Source organism: Dipodomys spectabilis, unplaced genomic scaffold (assembly GCF_019054845.1).
Source record: "Dipodomys spectabilis isolate Male_0828 unplaced genomic scaffold, ASM1905484v1 ptg000234l, whole genome shotgun sequence".
Classification (NCBI taxonomy): domain Eukaryota; kingdom Metazoa; phylum Chordata; class Mammalia; order Rodentia; family Heteromyidae; genus Dipodomys; species Dipodomys spectabilis.
In genome coordinates, this window is record NW_024870911.1 from 53710 (window position 1) to 68747 (window position 15038).

Here is a 15038-nt window from a genome sequence, read left to right on the forward strand (position 1 = left end):
TTTATTTTCAAAGAACAACTAACCTGACTGCATCATACACCACGTGTCTCTTTACATGTGTAACACATTTTCTTACTCAGATTTTAACCCCAAACTTTCAGTACTCCGAATCTAAAATTTCAGTACCCCAAATCTCTTACTTTGCTTGCATATTGGTATTTTTCTTCAGATGTAAAAATACAATGTAAATACTTTCTAGGTAACAAATGTATTTCATTGCTCACTTGGAACTTGCAGGTGGCCCTGAGCAGAACGCAAAAAAGAAAGATAATCTCTCCTGTCAGAATTTTAACTAATGGGCGCCACCTGGTGGTTCGAAGTGCTTAAGCATTTACATAAAATGGAATGATGAATATCAGAGGTTTAAGAGATCATTAGAAAACATCTTTCTTTTTTTTTAAAGCCTTAAAAACAATTTGAAATTTAACTGATTTTTTCATGAAATAGACCAACAAAATCAGTTGCAACATTTAATTGCTAATTACTTGTGTGCAAATACTATTTGCTTACTAAGAATGACCATGAAATAATAAATATGATCATAAAAAACTGCAGATGTGAACCCAAAAAAAAGGACTTTGCCTTCTCAATAGGAACTCAAAGCTGAGTAAGTTTCTCAACCTACATGCAGAGTGATGGGCTAGGTATATTCACCTGAGCCGCATTCCTCTTTTCTTTTGTTTGTTTCCACCTGTCTCCTCTTTTCTGGTACTGGCTTAAATCCTGGAGCCTCACACTCATGAGGATCCTTGCTCAAGGCTGACACTAACATTTGAGCCACACCTTCAGCAGTTTTTGAGTTTTTAAATTGGAGATAAACTCTACTGGTCTCTTCTGCTGAGCTGGCTTCAAACCACTATGCTCCAGATCTCAGCCTCCTGAGTAGCGAGAATTAGAGATTGAGTTCCGGGTCACGTAGTGACCAGAGGTATTTACTAATGGTATATTTCCACTATGTGGATTTGACCGTCAGTGGGATCAGTCAAGTGGGTTTTACACAGCTACATCTCTTCTGAGGTGGTCACGGGAAGTGTGTATGGGGGCAGTGAGGCAAACGTGGGCGACTAATGGAGGAACCAAGGAGAGAGGTGGAGCTGGAAACTTTGTAAAAGGCTTCTGGTATGAAGTCGATCCTCAATTCAGAATGATTGCTTACACAACAACAACAACAACAAAATATAAACATTCACTATAATGGGAATTCTGAGTTTGCTCTTTACCCCTTTACCGTCTAACTCTGAATGATCCATGTGTTTTGGAAGCGTTCGTTCACTTTTCATATGCAATAGTAAACTATAAAAGATCAGTTGCAATTAAGTCTTTGTTTGGGTAATCCAATTTCAGGTGCATCAAATACAGTTACTCACCTGGTTTTGTTTTTGTTTTTTAAACAAACTCATGGTATCATCATTCAACCTGTCTATAGTTACTCTTTTACCAAGAGCCTTATCTCAGAAAATTATAATCATCAAGATGCTGGGTTGTATTTTTCTTTTGTTGTTATTATTTTTAGTGATGTTATTATTTTGATTGAAGCCTCGTGCTTGGACAGAAGCCAATTTCCATCTGAACTATTCTTCTAGCCCTGTTTTGCTTTATTTTTCTACAGGTAGGATCTTTCTTTTGCTTGGGGGTAGCCTCAAATTTTCATTCTTCTACATATACCTACTGAGTAGATTGTATTACAGGCATACATTACCACATCCAGCTAAAATCCATCCCATTTTACCTCTTCCCTCATTCAAACAATTTAATTTCCTTATATTCTTATGTGTTTCTGTACTGGCCTAAAAAATCCAGCTGTAGCTATTGCTTCCTCCATGTGGAAGAGATAATATTAAATGAAATTCTACAAGTAAAATAAAAACTATGTATTTCACATAATAAGGACACAAAATGATATGAGTATTTTATTCTCAGGGTCCACATTTTTCTTAGTAGTGTTTTGAATAATATCTTGGTGACAAGGTAAACACATCTCAAGAGGAATAACTCATTTGAAAATAATGTGGACGCCAGATTTAGTGGTTCATAACTTTTGTCTCAGCCAGTCTGGATGTAAGGAAGGAGGATTACTTGAGCCCAGAAGTTGTAAGCCAAGGCAACAGCACAGTAAGAGCCATTCAGTGATGATGATGATGATGACGATGATAAATATTGGTGTCTAGGGAACTGGACATTTAAAACTATACTTTTATACAGACTGCAGTAATAAAGATTCTTATAGAGAGATAGTTGAAACCATGGGAACAAAGGAAATCTGGAGCAAAAATCTGTACAACAAAAAGAGCAAGCAGGCAGAACTGGATATTTAAGACTTTAGAAGGCCATATTATGATTAATTTGGCAAATTTGGTCAGATAGGTAGGATAAGGTGAAATTCCTGTTGTTGTTTGCTACTTTGGTACTACGTTCTGCTCATCTGGTTTTTATTCACTACATCATAAGCAGCTTGTTAGAATCCTATTTCCATGAAAAGCCTTATTTTGGATATTTTCTGATTCCTGTGCTTGACAATCTCACCCCAAAGTGGAGTCTAGATAAATAATAACAGCTCAAGAACTATTGTAATTGACCAAGAAGGTATAAGATTCATGGTGTAAATCACTCCCAAAATTTTATAGTGTTCCATATAGTGCATAAATATGAAATTCAGATAAGCATATATACATATATATCTATATAACTTCATGTATAATCTCATTCATATTTAGGAGTTATCAAGAATGGAAAAGTTGCTTATTTATTTGTTTATTTATTTACTTATTTATGAGCCTGGATTTTGAACTCAGGAATTTGTGCTTACTAGATAAGAGCTCAGTAATGACATACTTCAAAACCTTAAACTATAATAATAATAATAATAGACCTTAAACTATAATAATAATAATAATAATAATAAATCAGATAGAAGATGCTCATTTGTGATCTCTGTATTCACCTTCCTTAAAATTCAAAAACTCTTTCAAAATTGAAAAAACTGTTTTAACCACAGGATATTATATTTAATTGCTGACATTAGGACAACTAAAATTCTTGCCTGAGTAGTTTGTTTTGTAAGTGTAGTTTAAGGAAATGTGTGAGTCACACTTGAGGTGGGAAGAAATGAGGGTGGTTGTATTTTTATTTTCCTAGGTTGTGGGTGGTATTTTGATATGTAGGGTATATTTCAAGGTTTGGGAGTGAATGTTCTATTGTAGTTTCTATTTTCTTTTGTCAGGGATGTGCAGCACATTGATTTTATCCCTGAAGATGGTATTTGGAAATTTGAGTGAGGGGAGCAAAATTTAAGAGAAGCAAAAGAGCGTGTGTTGGGGGGCAGGGTGGGGTGGATACTAGCAAACTTACTCCTACACTATTCATCTAGTATTGGTGTTGTTGGTCTAGTTTCTTCATGAGGATTATCTAGTGAGGAACAAATTGTTGTCTTTCATATTCGGTGCACTAAAGGCATTTACACTTCCCTTGCTATGACATTAGCACTTTCCTTAAAGGGAGAAAGGAAAAAGTGACAAGTCACTAAAGTAGAAATGAGGAGGAGGTTCCAAAATACCGTAAAGTGAGAAGATTATTTAAGATGAAAATTAGGAAAAACAACATCTGCTGTCTCCATCATTAGGGTGCCCAAAGAAAGCCTTGCATAGAGAATGCAAATTCATAAAATAATCATCACCTGACATAATTTGTCTTTGGATAAAAATAATTAAGCATACATTGTTCAAAGACTTATCCTCAGCCCTACTTGTCTCCAAAAGTATTCCTACCACTGGCTTCTACTACAGTATAAAAGGTATTTATACAATAAAAATCATCTCTTAGCATTAATTTTTGTTATTCATAATGAAGGTTTTTCCTGAGTTCTAAATTTATTTTATTAGGAAATCACAAAAGCTTTCTATGTGCAAATATACTCTGTAGTTTTCAAAATTTTGTAAAGTATAGGTGGTTTTATTGTCCAGTTAGATACTCAAGTTGAAAATCCAGATATCAGATGTTATTATTAATTCATTAAAAACCAAACTTCATTTTATTTTCAATGAAAAACTGTATTGCTTTTGTCTTTCAACGTTCAACTTAACAACAGCCTCTTCATTAGATCCCTTACGAACAGTGTCACTTCCTGAAGTAAGTCTCTGAATTCTCTACCAACTGTCCTTTAACCTGTGTGTCTGAATATAGCACAGCTATAGAATATGCTAGAGAAAATATGCACTGCAAGCATAGGAGGCAGAGTACAAGGAAATAGACTCTTGCATTTTGCGAAATTTGGCAGTTTTATGAGTTCCCTCAGATTTATAACTCATAAGAACAGTAATAGGAATTAGTGTTATACAAAGTTTTCCAGTAAAGTCAACAATAAATACAGCTATTAGAGCACTGAGAAATTAGATAACCATGATAAGAAAATATAGTGATTGGTAAAAATTAATGGTATAAACTTCAACAGAAAAGATGTTTGTAACTAGTAAGTTAGTTTGGTAATGGAGAGAAAAGAAAATACTATTTTTCTTCTTTGAAAAGTGAACAAAAGATAGAATAGGTTCATCAAAGGCAAGCATTATAGCTTTCTATGCCTTTTTAGATTTATATTTGTATGCATTTTTTTGTTTTGCATTTGTTTTTGTCTTGTTAGTCCTGGAGCTTGAATTCTGTGCTGGGCAGGACATTGTCTCTGGGTTTTTTTGTTTGTTTGTTTGTTTTTCTGCTCAAGGCTATCTCTCTACCACTTGACCCAGAGCTCTACTTCCAGCTCTTTTGTGGTTAACTGGAGATAACAATCTCATGAACTTCCTTGCCTTGGCTGACTTTGAGTTGCAATTCTCAGATCTCAGCCACCTGAGTGGCTAGCATTTTAGGAGGGAGCCACCAGTGCCTGGCTTTATATTTGTATTTTTGAAAGAGTTGTCCATCCTTTATCTTTATGTGTTGTAGATATCAGGTAGTTTCAAACTGTGCTTCTGAATAGGCCATGACAGATGGTACATGATACCAGACACTATGCAGGACATAGGACTATCCTTAATTTTGTCTCTTTTTCACATAGCTGTAAGCTCTGGGGCAACTGGACCCAATTTTTTCCTCATTAATATTGATAAACATCCTTCTTTGGCTATAATAATTGCTCAGTATAAGTTGAATCAGTATTATAATTTAATAATTGATTTATGGTTTAGAAGTTTCATGGTTTAATAGATGAATCAGTCATGCAAACGCATGCTGTTGTTATGATATTAAAAAGTGATTCTGAATGCAGCTGCTTGGCATAGAGTTGGACATACCTTGAGCTAGGTGTGCAAGTACTTTCCAAAAGGGCAAAGGGAAGTAAAGTTTGGGAAACCAATGAATAATGCAGAACAAGGTAGTAGCATAGATACTATAGACAGAGAAATCATGGGATATGTTTTAAGATATATATTATTAGACAGACTTAGTGGGACAGTGGTTTAAAAATAGTGAGATTGTCAGTTATGAAGGTTTTTGACTAAATCTCACTCTGATCTTGAAATCTATATGTTGGTTTTTTGTTGATATTTTTAATGTCAGAGAGCAATCTTGACACAATCATATTTGTGTTTGTGAACTAGCCACTAGTAACAGTGTAGAGATTCATGTTTAGAAGAGAGAATAGATGTGTGGATAGAGTCTAGAGCTATAATAGCAGAGCAGATAACGTATTATTAGTTTTTATGCCAGTCCTGGGGCTTAAATTCAGGGCCTGGAAACTGTCCCTGAGCTTCTTTTGCACAAGGCTAGCACTCTACCACTTGAGCCACAGTGGCAATTCTGCCTTTTTCTATTTATGTGCTACCGAGGAATTGAACCCAGGGGTTCATGTATATTAAGCAAGCATTCTACCACTAAGCCACATTCCCAGCCAAGTATTTATCTTATAGCTGTATATTTGCTTTCACATTTAAGTATAAGCATCATATCTTGCAAAATGAATGAAAAACGGAAATTGGTGGCCAATGGCAAAATTTATTGAAGTTTAAACAAGTGCTAAAACAAGACTTTTTTTACTTCTAAAATTCAAACGTTTTCTGGAAGTATATATACACACACACATTTGTGTACTTGTAAATGTGTATGATTGTATTTTCCAAATATAGTCATAATTGTATCTCATATTTCATGTTTTCTTAAAATATGACTTGACTTTGACACTATTCCCAATAAAATGAGCATTCATTTTCCTTCTCATGGCATCTGAGGTCTGAGATGGCTTGTCGCTGTGGCGGAAATGATGCCATGTGAATGCTGTAGGTACATCTTAGAAAGTAATACAGCTTCCACTTAGCTTGTTTTCAGTGAGTGACCTCAAACCAGCACATTCAAAGAGGCTTCCAAAACAAGTCAGGCATGACTCTTTCAGCTAACAGCACAGCTGGGGTCCGGCTGACATCCAGCACTATACCACACATATGAATAAAAGCATCTGTGGGTGCTTTCAGCACACAGCTGTAAAGGCTTTTCATGCTCTTCTGGTCAAGGCTACAGGCATTACTGAACAAAGACAAGCTGTATTCGCTGTAATCTTTTGGAATTCTTGACCTAAAGAAGTCATAAAATCCTAACCAAAAAAATCATTATTTTCTGCCATTACAATTTTTTAATGCCATGGTCACTAGAAGTGAATGTATGTCTACATTCCTTTCATAAAATAACTTGGATTAGTAAATGGTAGCACTCATCTATTTTTGCTATCAAAGTAAGGAATCAAGACTGCTTTGGATGTGAAAAGTGTTCAACATTATCAAGGTCCAGGAGATTCTCAGGATGTAAATGTTTTCAGCATTAGCAAGGTCCAGGAGATTCTCAGCAAGCATACATTTAGAAGGGGATCTGAGTTTCTAGAAGCACAGGGGCCATTTCAAGTAACTGTTCATTCAAAATTCAGTAGAGTAAAATGGAAAACTTTTCATGGCTACTCCCATTTTCTGGCATGAGTTGATCTGAATGAATCCTGAAACAATAAATTCCAAACATGTTACATTTTGAGGATGTATTAAAATTATTTCTGCTCTATGACAGTGAGGATGTATTAGAGATCACACAGAATACTGTTGTTATTTGTAATGATACATTGATCAAATTTCAAAGGATTATTATCTGAAAGATTAGAAATAATATTCAGAAATGACAAATGAAAGAAACTTAGAAATCAGCAGCATTATTTACCATAGCTAAGATATGGAACCAACCCAGATGCCCCTCAGTAGATGAATGGATCAAGAAAATGTGGTATATATACACAATGGAATTCTATGCCTCCATCAGAAAGAATGGTATTGCCCCATTTGTTAGGAAATGGAAAAACTTGGAAAAAATTATATTAAGTGAAGTAAGCCAGGCCCAAAGAAACATAGGTCCCATGGAAAAAATTATATTAAGTGAAGTAAGCCAGGCCCAAAGAAACATAGGTCCCATGGTTTCCCTTATTTGCAATATCTAGTATATGTATGAGTCAAGAGGAAAAGGTCAGATAATGTGATGTTAGGAAAATGAACCCTTAGATATGTATTTTAATGTTTTTTTTCTTTCATGCATTTGTTTCTCATGCATTTGTTTCTAACGCATTTATAAGATTATCTCTTTGTTGCTTTGTATGTCCCTCCCCCACAGTATAACCCCTGCTTTCACTATATTTGATGTCAGTATCACTTGTGGAGGAGATGGGGACAAAACAAGTCGTTTAAGGATACAGGTGGACCTGTTGCAACAATGAGAAGTACAAGTTGTCATGTCAAAAACGAGCTTTACTACGTTGGTGGGGGAGGGGGGGAGGCTGGGAAGGGATGTGAAGGGTAAACAAAGGAGGAGGCTGCAATGATTGATAAGAAATGTACGTATTATCCTGCCCATGTAATTGTAACCCCTCTGTACAGTATGTTCACAAAAAATTAAATTAAATTAAATTAAAAAAAAAAGTGGAAAAAAAAAAAAAAAAGAATAGCTGGGCGCCAGTGGCTCTGGCCTGTAATCCTAGCTACTCCAGAGGATGAGATCTGAGGATCAAAGGTCAAAGCCGGGCCGGAAAGTCCCTCAAACTCTTATCTCCAATAAGCCACCAGAAACCGGAAGTGGTGCTGTAGCTCAATTGGTAGAGTTCTAGCCTTGAGCTGAAGAGCTGAGGAATAGCACCCAGGTCCAGAGTTCAAGCCCCATGACCAACAACAACAACAAAAAAGAACAGAGAAGTCATGGATTCCCCTTTTCCCTTCAAATCTATGTATAATAATAAAATAAATATTATTACACTCTCATAGTAAATAGACTTTCTATCACTGTGATAAAATATTTGACATAACTCAAAGTAGGAAGGATTTATTTTGGTTCATGGTTTCAATTCTTAGTTTTTGGCTCCATTGAAGGGCACACATTCACTTAAAAAATTATTATTATAAAGTTGATGTACATAAGTTACAGTTGCATAAGTCAAGTAATGAGTGTATTTCTTTTTGAACAATGTCACCTTTCCTCTCATTTTCTCTGTTTCCTTCCCAACCTCCCACAAGTTATATAGTTCACTTACAACATAGCGTCTAGTGAGTATCACTGCTGCACTTGTTTACCCTTTGTCCCACCATTACTGTGCTCACTCCCCTTACCCTTTCCAAAACAAACTTGAATACCAGAGAAGAGAGAGGTACATCTACCCAAACGATCACAAACAAGGCCATTCTACAGCTACCAGCACAACTATGTTTATGGCAGCCTTATTTACCATAGCTAAGATATAGAACCAATCCAGATGCCCCTCAGTAGATGAATGGATCAAGAAAATGTGGTATATATACACAATGGAATTCTATGCCTCCATCAGAAAGAATGACATTGCCCCATTTGTTAGGAAATGGAAAGGCTTGGAAAAAATTATATTAAGTGAAGTAAGCCAGGCCCAAAGAAACATAGGTCCCATGGTTTCCCTTATTTTCAATAACTAGTATATGTCTAGACAAGCAGAAGATGTCAAATATATGTACATGTATGTACATATGACCATTTAACCTGATGCTAAGCAAAATGAACCCCGAGATAGGCACACAAGAGGTTTGTTGCTGTTCTTTTTAGTGTACTTATAATGTACTATGTGATTTTTTTGTTTCTTTGTATGTTCTTCCCCCATGGTACAACCCCTTTTGTCACTGAATTTGATACTGGTGTTCTGCATCTTGCACATACATTTTTCTAATCTGGGGAGGGGAAGGGAAATAACAAAATGAAGAAGTAAGGATACAGGATGACACATTGTAACAATGAGATGTACAAGACAGTATGTTGAAAACAATTTTTTTCCTTTCTTTTTTTTGTGTGAAAATACCATGCAGAGGGGTTACACTTGCATGGGCAAGGTAATGAGTACATTTCTTATCAAGCATTGTTGCTTCCTCCTTTGTTTCCCCTTTCCATCCCTTCCCATCTTCCCTTTCCCCAAGTCCTCTTCCCCCTGCCCCCCCAAAGTTGTAAAGAATTGTTTTTCGACATAACATCTTGTACATCTCATTGTTGCAATGGGTCCACCTGTATCCCTAGTTAAGCAATTTGTTTTTTCCCATTCCCTCCACAAATTATACCAACATCAAATACAGTGAAAATAGGGGTTATACCATGGGGAAGGGACATACAAAGCAACAAAGAAATCATCTTATAGATATGTCAGACAGAAACAATTGTAAGAAAGAAAAAAAAACACATTTGAATCCTTATCTTGTGGTTTATTTCACCCAACATCAACTTATCTGACCGTTTCTGCTTGTCTCAGACATATATTAGTAATTGCGAATAAGGGAAACCATGGGACCTATGTTTCTTTGGGCCTGGCTTACTTCACTTAATAGAATTTTTTCCAAATCTTTCCATTTCCTAACAAATGGGGCAATGTCACTATTTTACAACTTTGGCGGGCGGTGGGGAGGGGGTGGAGAAGAAGGGAGGGAGGAGTTGGGAAGATGGAGAGGAAAAGGATGGTAGGGAAAAAATAAAGGAGGGTGTAACAATGCTCCATAGGAAATGGACTCATTACCTTACTCATGTAATTGTAACCCCTCTGTACAGTATTTTTACAATAAAAAATATATTAAAAAGGCAAGAGGTACCGATAACAAAAGCAACAACAAAGGAGAAAAACGAAAGTAAACAAAAATCAAAATAACAAAAACCCTCTTGTTTCCATTTCTTGGAGTTAATTTATGTAAACATCATTTTATATGATCATATATGCAATGTATGCACATTTTGAGCTTTTGTGATCCTCTTCTAAATATATCCTTCTTTGATCTGACTGTATGAATGTCTAGAGATATGTATAATATATCATGTCCAAGTGTACTTTTTGTCTTTTACCGTCCCGTGTGTTTACTTGTAGAGATGTGGGCACATTCTTGTTATAACAAATGAGGGAAACCATGCAAGCTATGTTTCTTTGGATCTTGCTTACTTCACTTACTATAATTTTTCCCAAGACTTTCCCTTTCCTTTGAATGTTTCAATATCAATCTTTTTGATGGATGAATAAGATTCCATTGGATATATATGTACCATGTTTTCTTGAACCATTTGTCTACTGAAGAGCATCTGGGTTGATTCCATATCTTAGATATGGTAAACATTGATGCAATGAACATGGTTGTGCTGATGGCTTCATTTTCTCACTTCTTCCACCTCCACCAGTTTCTGCTACTTCCTCAAGGGACCATAGCTGGGGGCCAAGAATTTAATGCATGAGATTATAGGAGATATTTCATGAGATAATAGGAGATATTTCATATTCAAACTATAAATTCCTCATGTGGTTTTCAAAACTAATTTTAATTCAATGCCTTTGAAATGTGTTCTGTTGTGTTCAATACTGTTCCTTCAAGGAAAGAGTACTGAACTTTTCACCAGAATAAGTCAATGCAAAATCTTTAGGGCAAGATTTTGGCCGTGGAGACTTAATGTGCAAGATAGGAAAACATCAAAATGACAGGGCCTGACTAACTGACTTTTCATCTCTGTAAAAGAAAAGCTATATGGGGCTGGGAAGGTGGCTCAGTGGTAGAGTGCTTGGCTCTCATGCATGAGGCCCTGGGTTCAATTCCTCAGCACCACATAAGCAGAAAAAGCTGGAAGTGGTGTTGTGGCTCAAGTGGTAGAGTACTAGCCTTGAGCTGAAGAGCTGAGGGATAATGCTCAGGCCCAGAATTCAGGCCCCATGACCAACAAAAACAAAACAAAACAAAACAAAACAAAAACCTATAACTGGAAAGGGCCACATTATTCGTTCCCATATACTTCATAAACATGCTATTTGTTGTAGAGAGTACAAAATGAAGAACTTAAGCAGTTTTTCATTCCACAAGCTCATGGAAATCATTCTGGGTTTATGACAGAAAACAATAGTGATTAATCACTTGTACTGGAATTTTCAATGAAATAATGGAGACTTTTGCCTTATATACAACCATAACACTCCAATCTCCAGAATTTCTACAAAGAGAGATGCAAATAAGCTGGGTGCAGGTGGCTTACACCTGGAATCCTAACCACTCTGAAGGCTGAGCTCTCAGCACTGTGGTTCAAAGAAGGCTTTGAGACTCATCACCATTTAACTACCAAAAACTGGAAGTAGTACTGTGGCTCAAATTGGTAGAGTACTAGCCTTAAGCACACAAGCTCAGGGACAGTGCTCAGGCCCTAAGTTCAAGCATCATGACTGACTGGCAAAAAAATAAAAAAGATGCAAATCTCCACCCCAACTAATTATACAGAGATGCCTGTAAGGAAAAAAAATATCGACTACTGTAACAAAACAACTTCAACTTTCATTGGACTCACATTTGGCATATCAAGGACAAGAATATTCATTGCTAGGAAAAAATAAATGTGGTATTTCTACTTATATTCCAAGTCATTATAAACTGAACACCAGCTCAACAGAAAACATTGCCCTTACCTTTGTTTTCATCTCCAAATATTGATAAAGCACCCTCCAGAGCTTGACCTGGTTGTTTGGTTTTGGGGGACACATTAAAATTATAAGCAATCCATTACCCAATCACTCTACTAACCCACCAACCAGAAAAGTTGCTTTACATTCCATTTAGTAATGAGGGTTTATAGCTGATTATATAGGTACCTATTCTGTCTAGCTCCCCTTTATTCTCACTATCTTGTGCTTAATTATATCCTTTTCACCTTCATATTTACTGTCTTGTCATTTGTTTTCTTTTTCTATGAAATTCCTTCTGTCAGAAACACTCTCCCTTTATCTACCGTGCTCTCCTCTGCTTAGAGGCTTCCCCTTTAACTTTTAAGCATCTATTTATATCAACTTTCTGGATGGTTAATTAGACATAAGTGTCTCAGGGACTTTCCTGCCTAGGCTGACTTCTAGCTGATCCTCATATCTCAGCCTGTAAGTGTGAGCCACTAGCAAGCACCCGACTAGGTTTTCAGTTTTAAGATTGTACAATGCATGAATTAGATCTTCTGTATTTGTCACAAGAAATCCATTTTAGTAGAATAAACTTGTACTCTAAATCTGTATGTGTATGTGTTTTGTTGTTGTTGTTGTTGTTGTTGTTGGTGGTGGTGGTGTGTGTGTGTGTGTGTGTGTGTGTGTGAAAGAGAGAGTGTGTGTGTATGTGTGTGCTAGTACTGGGGTCAAACTCAGGATCTTTGGCTCTTATCTGATTATTTTTTCATGCAAGGATAAAGCTCTGTCACTTAAAACATGCTTTTAGTTATAGCTTTTTGCTGAAGACAAAGAGTCTCTCTGATTTGTCTGCCCTCGCTGGTTGTAACTGTTATCCTCAGATTTCAACCTCATGAGTATCTAGGATTACAGGCATAAGCCAATTGTTCCTGGCTTATATTTTGAATTTTACCTTTTCCACAGGGTTTGTTTTGTTTTTGTGTGTCACTCTTAGAGCCTGAACTCAGGGCATGGCTGTTGTATTTGAGCTTCTTTTGCTCAAGCTAACACATCATTTGAACCACATCTCCACTTCCAGCTTTCTTGGTAGCTTAGTAGAGATAAGAGTCTAACAGACTTTACTGCCAGGGCTGGCTTTTAACTGTGATCTTCTGATCTCAGCCTTCCCAGTATCTAGGATTACAGGCATGATCCACTGGCCCCCAGGTCCCAAGCATTTTTTATATAACAATTTATAATTGTACACAATCTTGTAAGCAGTTTTCCTCTTATTTCAATTCACCATTGTACCTTTACCTTAAGTAAACACAGTATTAACCAAAAGAACTGGACAGAGAAAAAAATAATTTTTACAAGACCATTTCTATTTTTTTGGACTTTTTTATTGTAAAAATGCTGTACAGAGGGGTTACAGTTACATGAGCAAGGCAATGAGTCCATTTCCTATTGATCATTGTTGCCTCCTCCCTTGTTTTCCCCCTACCATCACTTTCCTCCCACCTCCACAACTACCCCTCCCACCCCACCCCACCCCACCCCCGAAGTTGTAAGGTTCATTTTCAACATGGTGTCTTGTACATCTCATTGTCACAATGGGTCAACCTGTATCCTTATTTAAGCATTTTGTTTTTTCCTCCCCCCCCGCCCCCCCGAATTAGAGAAGTGTATATACAAGACACAGGGCACCAACATCAAATACAGTGAAAACAGGGGTTATACCTTGGGGGAGGATCATACAAAGGAACAAAAAAAATCACATGGTACATTATAAATATGTTAGAAATAATAGCAAGGAAGAAAAAAGAGACCATTTCTTTAGTTAATAAGAATTTAATTGTAAATGCAGGAGATAGAATTAAGTCCTGTCTCTTACTTTCTCAATTTGCAACAATGAACATTTCAATTCTATATTTCCATTTTTATGTTGATTATAGTAAGTGGAAATGTATCTTAGTCTAATTCCATTAGCAACTTTAAAATTATCTAATCATGAGAACTGGGTTAAAAAATTCTACAAACTATAAAGTGTTTGCATGAGTGTGAAAGCCTAGTGGTTTGATTCTTTTTTTTTAAAAAAAAGAAAGCATGGCCAACTACATAAAAAAAAATTATATTTTATATTTCATAGCATGTTTAAAACAGTTACAGATTGAGGAATTTGCTTTTATCTCTATAGTTGAGAAGACAGCTTTGGAATTTTTATGATCTTGCTGTGAACAATGAAAGGAAGCTATCAGGGAGAAAATGGAGACAATGATAGAAAAGTCATCAGGACTAGAATATTAGACTTCTGGAAGCTATTTGATGAAGACAGAAGAATAATAATACCTAGAATCATACTAGTAGCCTTGATTTGTTCTTCCTTTGGGCTTCTCAGCCAATGAAACTTTTCAAGAGTGATTTACCATGTGCTTGTCAGCAGGAATTAGAATACAGGTGCTCCGGGGCAGCTGGCCCAACCTTGTGTGGTTGGAGAATGACTGTATTCCCAGACCTGTCAAATCTGACGCATTAGCCCAGGATTAGAATTGAAAGCTAGTGATCAAAGAAGCATTTATGTTGAGTAATGGTGTCAAGTTTCTCCTGTGATTGTAATAGTTTACCAGAAACTTAGTATGTTAATGGCCTCAACCACATTATCTCACTTTTCTGGAAGCTAGCTAGGAGTCTGATTTTCTTGTGCCCTTATTGGCTATTCTGTAGGAGAACCATTTGCTTGACTTTTTCAGGCTCCCAATGTGACCACTCTTCCTTGGTCTGTTCCCCTTGTGCCATCTCCAAGCTAGAAATAAAGCTTCTTTGCATTATCTTCTGACACTAACTCCCTGCCTTCCTCTTACAAGGCCTTAGTGACTGCAATGAGAACACTGAATAATCCAGATTAATCTTTCTATCTTGAACCTAGTCATATCTGTAAATCTCTTTTGCCAGGTAAAGTAACATATTTATAGGGTTCAGCAGTTAGAGTGTGAACCTTTTGAGGAGCCATAATTTTCCCCAGCATATGAATTCTCTCTGGCAGCTCTCCGCAGCAGCCCCGTTTATTTCCTAGAGGTAGTAATGACTTAGGTCCTAGTAGACACATCTAGACTTTAGGGATGTTGGAAATCAGTACTAGTTT

At 36.5% G+C, this 15038-nt stretch overlaps 1 protein-coding gene across 1 annotated transcript in view; it reads left to right on the forward strand.

Annotated features, from left to right (window-relative positions):
• Ppfia2 (PTPRF interacting protein alpha 2) overlaps window positions 1–15038 on the forward strand; it is a 271881-nt gene that overhangs the window by 12770 nt on the left and 244073 nt on the right. The gene's annotated exons all lie outside the window — the stretch shown is intronic.